The sequence below is a fragment of the Olea europaea genome, chromosome 4 (assembly GCF_002742605.1).
Source record: "Olea europaea var. sylvestris chromosome 4, O_europaea_v1, whole genome shotgun sequence".
In the NCBI taxonomy this organism is placed as follows: Eukaryota; Viridiplantae; Streptophyta; class Magnoliopsida; order Lamiales; family Oleaceae; genus Olea; species Olea europaea.
Window position 1 is genome coordinate 18,124,344 of NC_036240.1, and position 8,568 is coordinate 18,132,911.

Here is an 8,568-nt window from a genome sequence, read left to right on the forward strand (position 1 = left end):
TTTTTAGGCGTCGACTTTAAGGTAAGACCTCGATATCTTAAGTTATTCTTTAGACACTTTTTTACCTAGGTCAGTATGTCTAGTAGTAGTAGTGAGTCTTCATCCTCTTTCTTGAGGAATACTCCCGAGGACGGGGGGCGCTCGATCATACCCATGGCCAAGTGTGATATTAGGACGCTAGGGGGAGAGGATAGGTTGGCCATTGCTCAGGATGGAGAGTTTGTAATTTTTAGAGGCTCGCTAAAGGGTGGATTTAGATGGCCCTTGCACCCCTTCTTTGTGGCTTTATTGGTCGAGCACAACACGAGCCCTAGACAGCTCGTGCCAAATAGGTGGAGGATGCTTACCTATTTTTTTTATAGCCTGTAGATACCTAGGTATTAACCCATACATCGACCTTTGTAGAATGGTCTTCGATTTGAAACAGCTACCTCAATATACTTGTTTTGCCTATCTTTCCTCTCGAGAAGGTTTCAGGATACCGAGGATGCCCAGTTCATTAAAGGGGTGGAAAGAAAAGTGGTTTTATGTCATACCTCAGGATTCTGACTTTCCTGTTAGTCCTGGGTGGGTTTTGCCCGACACGGCCAGGTTTTGTGAAGGCCGGGCCTATTTTAAGTCTTTAGAAAGGCATAGGGAGATGTTAGAGAACCTTGAGCCTCTTGTTTATGATATAGATGACATCCTGGGAGATGACGTTCTCGATCTTGTGGATGTGAAAGGCACTGAGGGTAGGGATCATACTTTTGCCTTCTCCTCATCGATCTGTCTTTGAATGAATAATCATGCTCATGCTAATGACTTGTCTTTGCAAAGATGACTTTCGATCCTTCAGCTCTTCAACAGGCCGTGAATAAGAAGTCAAGGGCCCCTCAAGCTCGAGCCCCAGGTCAGAAAACAAGAAAAAAGAGAGCTCGTGATTTAGGGCCCGAGAATGTTAGGAGTGGGCCAGGCAAGCCTTCTGCCCGGGGACAATCCTCGACCATCAGTGCAGTGGGTGATGAGCATGTTCCTCTTGCTATTCCTCGATCAAATCCTCGGTCAAGAAGTACTCTCGAGGTTGTTGACCTCAAGGACGAAGCCTTTTCTGCGCCTTCCTTTCAAGATTGAGATTCTGACTGGTGCCCTTTGTTGTCGAGCATTGTGGATAAGTATCGAATGGAGCTCGACTTCGACGAGGGCATGAAAGCTCTTGAGTCTCTTACGCTGAAGGTAAGTCGTTCATTTTACTTGCATTATGTTTTAATTTCTATGGCTCGATCATTAAACTCGACTTTTTAATACTGTAGACGTTGAGTATTGCCTGAGGCCTCTCTCTGAAGGGGAAAGATGAGGCCCAAAAAACTACTGAGCTCGAGAATTCTGCTCGAGCACATGAGAAGAAAATAGTTGACATGGAGGCTGAGCGCTTTCTTCTTCAGAAGGAACGCGATGACGCCAAGAATGACGTTTAGAGGGCCCGGGAAGAGGCTGGAATAGCCAAGAGCGAGGCCGAGGATTTAAAGCTTGAGATCGAGCGTTTGAAGAGGGATTTTGAAGCTCGCCTGACCGAAGCTCGAGGCATCGCAATTGAGGATTTCAAAACTTCTAAAGAGTTCAATGGGCTGAAGGGAAAATACGTCATGGGCTCGTACTTCCATACTTTAAAAGAGGCTCGGGCATTCTTGCATTCGAAGCCTGATGCTAAGCCCGAGGACTTGAAGAACATCCCAGAAGTTGCTAAAGACCTCAAGCTTTCAGAGTCTGAGGATGCCACCGACGACCAGGAGGTCGATATTGATGGTGAGGACTTGAGGAAGGCAAGACGAACCGAGTTGATGATGACTAGATTTCTCGAGCATACTTTTTTGAGCTTTTGTCATCTAATTTTACAAATTCAAGTGTTTTGCCTGAGCATAGTGAATTCATGTTTTGTGTTATCGATATGTTTTCTAGTATTGATGATGACGATGACTAGTGTTGGTTAATAATCTCAACCACCAAGATAGTTAATTAATATCTCGACGATAAAGATTCATTGTTAATCTCGACGACCAACCTCAACTTCTAAGATATTAATATCCGATGACAAAGATTCATTAAATCTTGACGCCTAAGACGAAGTTTTAATCTCGACGTCTAAGATATTAATATCCCGGCGACTTTATTCATTGTTAATCTCGATGCCCAAAATGAAGTTTTAATCTTGACGTCTAAGATATTAATATCCAGAAGACAAAGATTTATTTTTAATCTTGACACCTAAGACGAAGTTTTAATCTCGACGTCTAAGATATTAATATCCCGATGACAAAGATTTATTTTTAATCTTGATGCCTAAGACGAAGTTTTAATCTCGATGTCTAAGATATTAATATCCCAGTGACCTTATTCATTGTTAATCTCAGCACCCAGAATGAATTTTTAATCTCAACATCTAAGATATGAATATCCTGATGACAAAGATTCATTATTAATTTCGACGCCAAGGATGGAACTTTTAATCTCGACTTCTAGGGAGGAGATAATCCCGATTGTGAAAATTGAGCAAGGCAAACATACGCACAACGTTCAACTGGGCACTGTGTCCCTTCCCGACCTTTGAGATTGTGAAATCCCAAGCTATTAGAGCATTAATTCTCGAGCTATTCGTAGGTATTTTTACGAGTTTTTGGGTCTAAGGTACTCGAGGTGTCATGTGGTCGGGAGCTTACTTGGACTTGATGTTTATAGGTGATTGAGTGGGGCAAGGCTTTGAGATACTTGCTCGGGGCAAGGGTAAAAAGGGTGCTTGCGCGGGGCAAGACTTTGAGGTGCTTGTGCGGGATAAGGCTTTGAGGTGCTTGCTCAGGGCAAGGCTTTTTAGTGCTTGTGCGAGGCAAAGTTTTATGTTGCAGTGTGATATATTGTCAAATTTCACTGTAATGTACTCTATAAATGAACTTGGCACACAGGCTGACAAATTAAAATAGAATTGGCACGTAGGCCAGACAAATGGTAAAAATTAGACTTGGCACGCAGGCCTTATTAATGATAAAAATTAACTTTGGCACGTAGGCCTTATTAATGATAAAAATTAACTTTAATAGGTAGGCCTTATTTCTGAAACATGGTGGAGCAAGTTACTTGTAATATACCTTTAAGTTTTAGGCATTCCACGGTCTCAGGAGTAGTTTTCCCGAAGTATCCTTTAGACTGTATTCACCCCTTAGGAGCTGTCGTATGACTTCAAAGAGCCCTTTCTAGACTGGTCCAAGTTTCCCTGGAGCATGACTAGCGGCTTCAGCCCTTCTCAATACCAAATCTCCAGCTCTGAATCTTCACGACCTTACCTTTCTATTGAAATACCTTGCGGTTCTGTCTTGGTAGGAGGTCATTCTTAAAGCTGCCTGATCATGAACTTTTTCCAAGAGGTCAAGAAGTTTAGTAATGTGCCTTGCTACTTCGGGATCAAGTCTTCTTTGGCTGGGCAATCTGACTTCAATGGGAATGGTAGCTTCGATTCCGAAAGCTCACATGAAGGGGTCTCCCCAGTGGCAATCTTGTGTGATGTTCTGTAAGTCCAAAGTATGGAGGGCAACTCGTCAGACCAAGAACCTCTTGCATCTCCAATCCTTGTTCGGAGGTCTTGTAATATAATCCGATTGGTGACCTCGACTAGGCCATTACTTTAGGCATGAGAAACTGACATCAGGCGGTGGTCAACCCCTAGATTGGAACATAAATCCTTGAATTGTATGTTGTTAAACTGCTGGCCATTATCAGTTATAAGGACCTTTGGTATCCCGAACCTGTATATGATGGACTTCCAAACAAAAGCTCTTATCTTAGGTTCTGAGATCGTTGCCAAGGGCTCGGCCTCAACCCACTTCGTAAAGTACTCAACTGCTACAACTACAAACTTCAATTGTCCTCTAGTTATCAGAAATGGGCAGAGGATATCGATCCCCCATTGCTCAAACGGGGCTGAGCAACTGATGTTGGTGAGGTCCTTTGCAGGAGAGCGGATAACGTTACCAAACCTCTGGCACTTACCACATTTCTTCACATATTCCACGGCATCCTTCTTCATAGTAAGCCAGTAATATCCGTACCTTATGAGTTTGAAGGCTAATGCCCGAGCTCCTTGATGGTTCTCGCATACCCCTTCATGAACTTCCTCTAGGGCTTGGGAGGATTCCGAAGGCTCAAGGCACCTAAGGTACGAAAATGTGAGGCTTCTGCGAAACAAGACCCCATCAATAATGCAATATATTAGAGCTTTTGACCGGACGCTCCTTGATGCCCGAGGGTCTTCTGGAAGATTGCCATTTATTATGAAGTCCACAATTGGGTCCATCTATGATGACTCGTGATCAATGTCCATGACCCCAACGGTTGAATTGATGCTAGGCTCGATCACAAATCTGACAGGTACTGTTCTGTCAAGTCCGTCTATTCCCATGAACACCAGCCTTATTAAGGCATCTGCATTGCAATTGTCAGCCCGGGCAATCTTAACAATTTCACACCTCTTTAATTTTCGTCGGAGATCATGAACTTTTAAGCAATATAAGCTCATTTTCTCATCTTTCTTCTCAAACGTTCCATCAATCTACCCCACCACCAGCTGGGAATCACTAAAAATTTTGATGTTTTCAAGTTCGAGATTAATGGCAAGTTCCATGGCTATGATGACAGCCTTATACTCCACCTCATTGTTGGTTACCTTGAATTCGAACCTGAGTGCACACTGAATGTCCATGAGCATGTCCGGGCTTGTTATGATGACACCTGCGCCCAAGCCTGAGGAGTTTGATGCTCCATCCACGAAAATTTGCCAAACATATGTCGTAGTGCTCGAGCTCGCTTCTAGCCCCCGAGGCTTTGGGGTGAGTTCTGCAATAAAGTCTGCTAAAGCTTAGGCTTTGATGGATGGACGGGGCTTGAACTCTATGTCAAACTCTCCAAGTTCAATTGCCTACTTTAGTAATCTACCTGAGACGTCTGGCTTTCGAAGATGTGTTTCAAAGGCTGACTGGTGAGCACAACAATGGGATGAGACTGAAAATATTGTCGAAGCTTTCATGCTACCACTATTAGGGCAAGAGAAAGCTGCTCGGCCAAAATGTACCTGGTCTCCACATCAAGTAGGACTTTACTCACGTAATAAATGGGATGCTGGGCTCTATTGACCTCTTTTACCAAGACGTCGCTTACTGCATTTTGAGACACGGCTAAGTATAATAACAAGGTATCCCCGGGCTCAGGTTTAGTGAGGATAGGAGGAGACGCCAATGTCTGTTTGAGCTCCTGAAAAGCCTTTTCACACTCTTCAGTCCATTCAAAGGATTGACAGCCTCTAAGAACTTTGAAGAAAGGGAAGCACCTATCTGCTGCTCGGGACATGAACCTATTTAGGGCTGCTACCCTCCCTATCAATTTCATATCGGGGTTAGCTTTTATCCCCTGATGAGTGATCATCAAACCTAAAAATTTTCCTGAAGCTACACCGAATACTCATTTTTCTGGGTTGAGCTTCATTCGATATTTTCGTAGGGTAGCGAACACCTCCTCCAAGTCAGATATGTGTTGCTCTACCTTCTTACTCTTTATAACCATGTCGTCCACATAGGCCTCGATGTTCTTCCCTATCAAATCATCGAAGACTTTGTTGATGAGCCTCTGATATGTCGCCCCAGTATTTTCAACCCAAATGGCATCACCCTATAGCAATATATGGCTGAATCAGCCATGAATGAAGTCTTCTCTTGGTCTTCTTCGGCCATGAGGATTTGATGATACCCTAAGAATGCATCTAGGAAGCTGTACAGCTTATGTCCGGATGTGCTATCTACAAGATTGTCAATCTTGGGTAACAGGTAGCTGTCTTTTGGGCACGCCTTATTGAGATCTGTGAAGTTGATGTAGACCCTTCATTTACATTTGGCCTTCTTCACAATAACAATATTAGCAAGCCAATCGGGGTATTGGACTTCCCTTATGAACCCCACTCTCACCAGTTTACCGACATCTTCCTAAATGACCACACGTCTTTTCGGCGCAAACTACCTCTTCCTTTGCTTAACAAGTTTTAGCCCCGGGCTTATGTTGAGTCCATGGACTGCTACTTCAGGGTCTATCCCTGGCATATCCTCAGCCTTCCATGCAAAAACATCGATGTTGCGGGATAGACAATTGATGACTTCCTCTCAGAGGCTGGCCTTAAGATCTCGACCAATAGTTACCATTTTTTCGTGCTTGAGCTTGACCACTTCCAATTCCTCAATCAGGGCAAGTCTATCCCCTGGCTCGAGCTCCAACTCGAGGTCTGAAAGTTGCATGACGTCTGTACTCATTCTTCGGATGCTAGTAACATAGCACTGTCTGGCAGCTGTTTGGTCCCCTCGAACTACACCGATGCCATGGCCTGTTCGGAACTTCATGGCTAGGTGGAAAGTTGATACAATGGCCTGGATCTTGTTCAGTAGGGGCCTTCCGAGAATGATTTTGTAATCCATAGGGGTATTAACCACCTGGAATGGTGTGATCTCCGTCACTTGTGCATTACCAGAACCTAATGTAAGCGGAAGCTCGACGATGCCCTCAGGGATAATGACTCCACCACCATATCCCTGTAGAGGAGTTTTTATTGCTTTGAGCTGTTTGGGAGAGAGCCCCATTTTAGCGAAAACCTCCTGTGATAGTATGTTTGCTGCACTTCCATTATCAACCAGAATCCTCTTTACTTCAAAGTTAGCCACAATTGCAAAGACGACCAAGGCATCGTCGTGAGGATATGATACTCCTTCCAAATCTCTTACTCCAAAGGTAATGTTTTCGAGTTTATCACGGGATTCCTTTAAGGTATGAGCATGTTGGCAGGCATATTGCTTTCGCCTACTATTTGTGTCTCCTCCAGATGCTATGCCTCCAATGATAATATTAATGGTCCCGGCAGTGAGTTGAGCACTGCTTCAGGCTCCAGGTTCTTTCCGATTATCATGATCATTCCTTGGGCGTTTATCATGACCAATGTAATTCCTTAAGAGTCCTCTTTTAATGAGGGCTTCAATTTCTCGCTACAAGGTTTGACAATCCTCTGTGGTATGCCCATGATCCTGGTGAAATTCACAGTACTTGTTTCTATCTCTCGTGTCAGGGAGTGACTGCATTCTTGAAGGCCACTTCAATTCTTTCATATCTTTGATATCCATTAAAATATTTGCCTTGGAGATGTTTAATCGGGTGAGAGGCCCTGGTGGACCTTCATTCTTGCGCTTTTTCCAGCGGATACTTTGGTCGAGAAACGGGATCATGTTGTTTCTTGTTCTCGACCTTTTCATGGGAAGGACTAGATCTCCTTGGATTCAGTGTTTTCTCCATATTGCTGTATTTTTTGGCTTGGGTGAGGAGCTCGGTCATTGTCTGCGGTGGGGTCTTCGATAAGCACATCTTGAAAGCTTCATATCTTATGGCATAAGTGAGGGTGGAGACAGCCCCTGTGATGTGAAGGTCGGGTATTTGAAGCCTTTCTTTGTTAAACCTTGTCATAAATCCTTATAGGGTTTCATTTGGTCCTTGCCGAAGTTACATGAGAGAGGATGCAGTCTTTCTGATTCGCTTGCTACTTGCAAAGAAAGCTGAGAACTTATCAGCCAAATCTGAGAATGAGGCTATGGAGTTAGGCTCCAATGTCGAGAACCAATCCCTAGCAGCATTAGTCAGCGTTTGTAGGAAGGCTTTGCACATAACCTGATCCGACGCAACTTGCAAATTCATGACATCAGTATAAACATTGAGATGGTTGATTGGGTCGGTCGTCCCATCATACTCTTTAATGCGAGGATATTTGAATCTATCAGGCAGGGGATAAGACAATATCTCCGGCGTGAATGGAGTGTTAGGGATAAAACCCGTTGGCTACCGAGCATTCCGTTGTAGGCCAACTGTAATTCCTTCTTGAATGATCCGGGCAATCTCATCGGAATCCATAGCCACCAATCTCGAGCCTGAGGCCATATTGCGAATACCCGAGGTTCCTACTGTGCCAGTTGGGGGGTTTGGTGGTCGGGCTCGAGCATTAGCCATAAAACCACCATGCTCTGCTTGCGTTGATGACGGATGAAATTTTTTTGACTTAACAGTTGCGTGAGCATGGCCACCTGCTGAAGGAGCTCTTCAAAGGCTTCAGTTATGACGATCGTCGGTTGGGGTGCGAGCACTCTTGACGACTCTTCTTGATGAACCAGTTGATCTTAAGAAGGATGAGGGATGGGAGCCAATGAGCTTGCGGGAGGAAGACCAGATCACGTGTTAACCATGGCTTTTGGTAGCGTTTCCCATAGACGGCGCCAATGGTGCTACCAAAAATCGTACTTGTTGATTTCCCGAACTTGATGATTTTGAGTGAGCACGATCGTAGTCTTCCGGTACCTGAAATAAAGGCAACGAGGTATGTTCTCGTCACCCCTCCAATGCTTAAGTCAGAAAAAAAATTATATGCGTGAGGCTATAAACTGGAGAATAATCAGAACGTACCTGGATAATGACTCATGGTTCAATATTTATAGTGGTGAGTGATATTCTCATAGTAGGACCCAACTATCT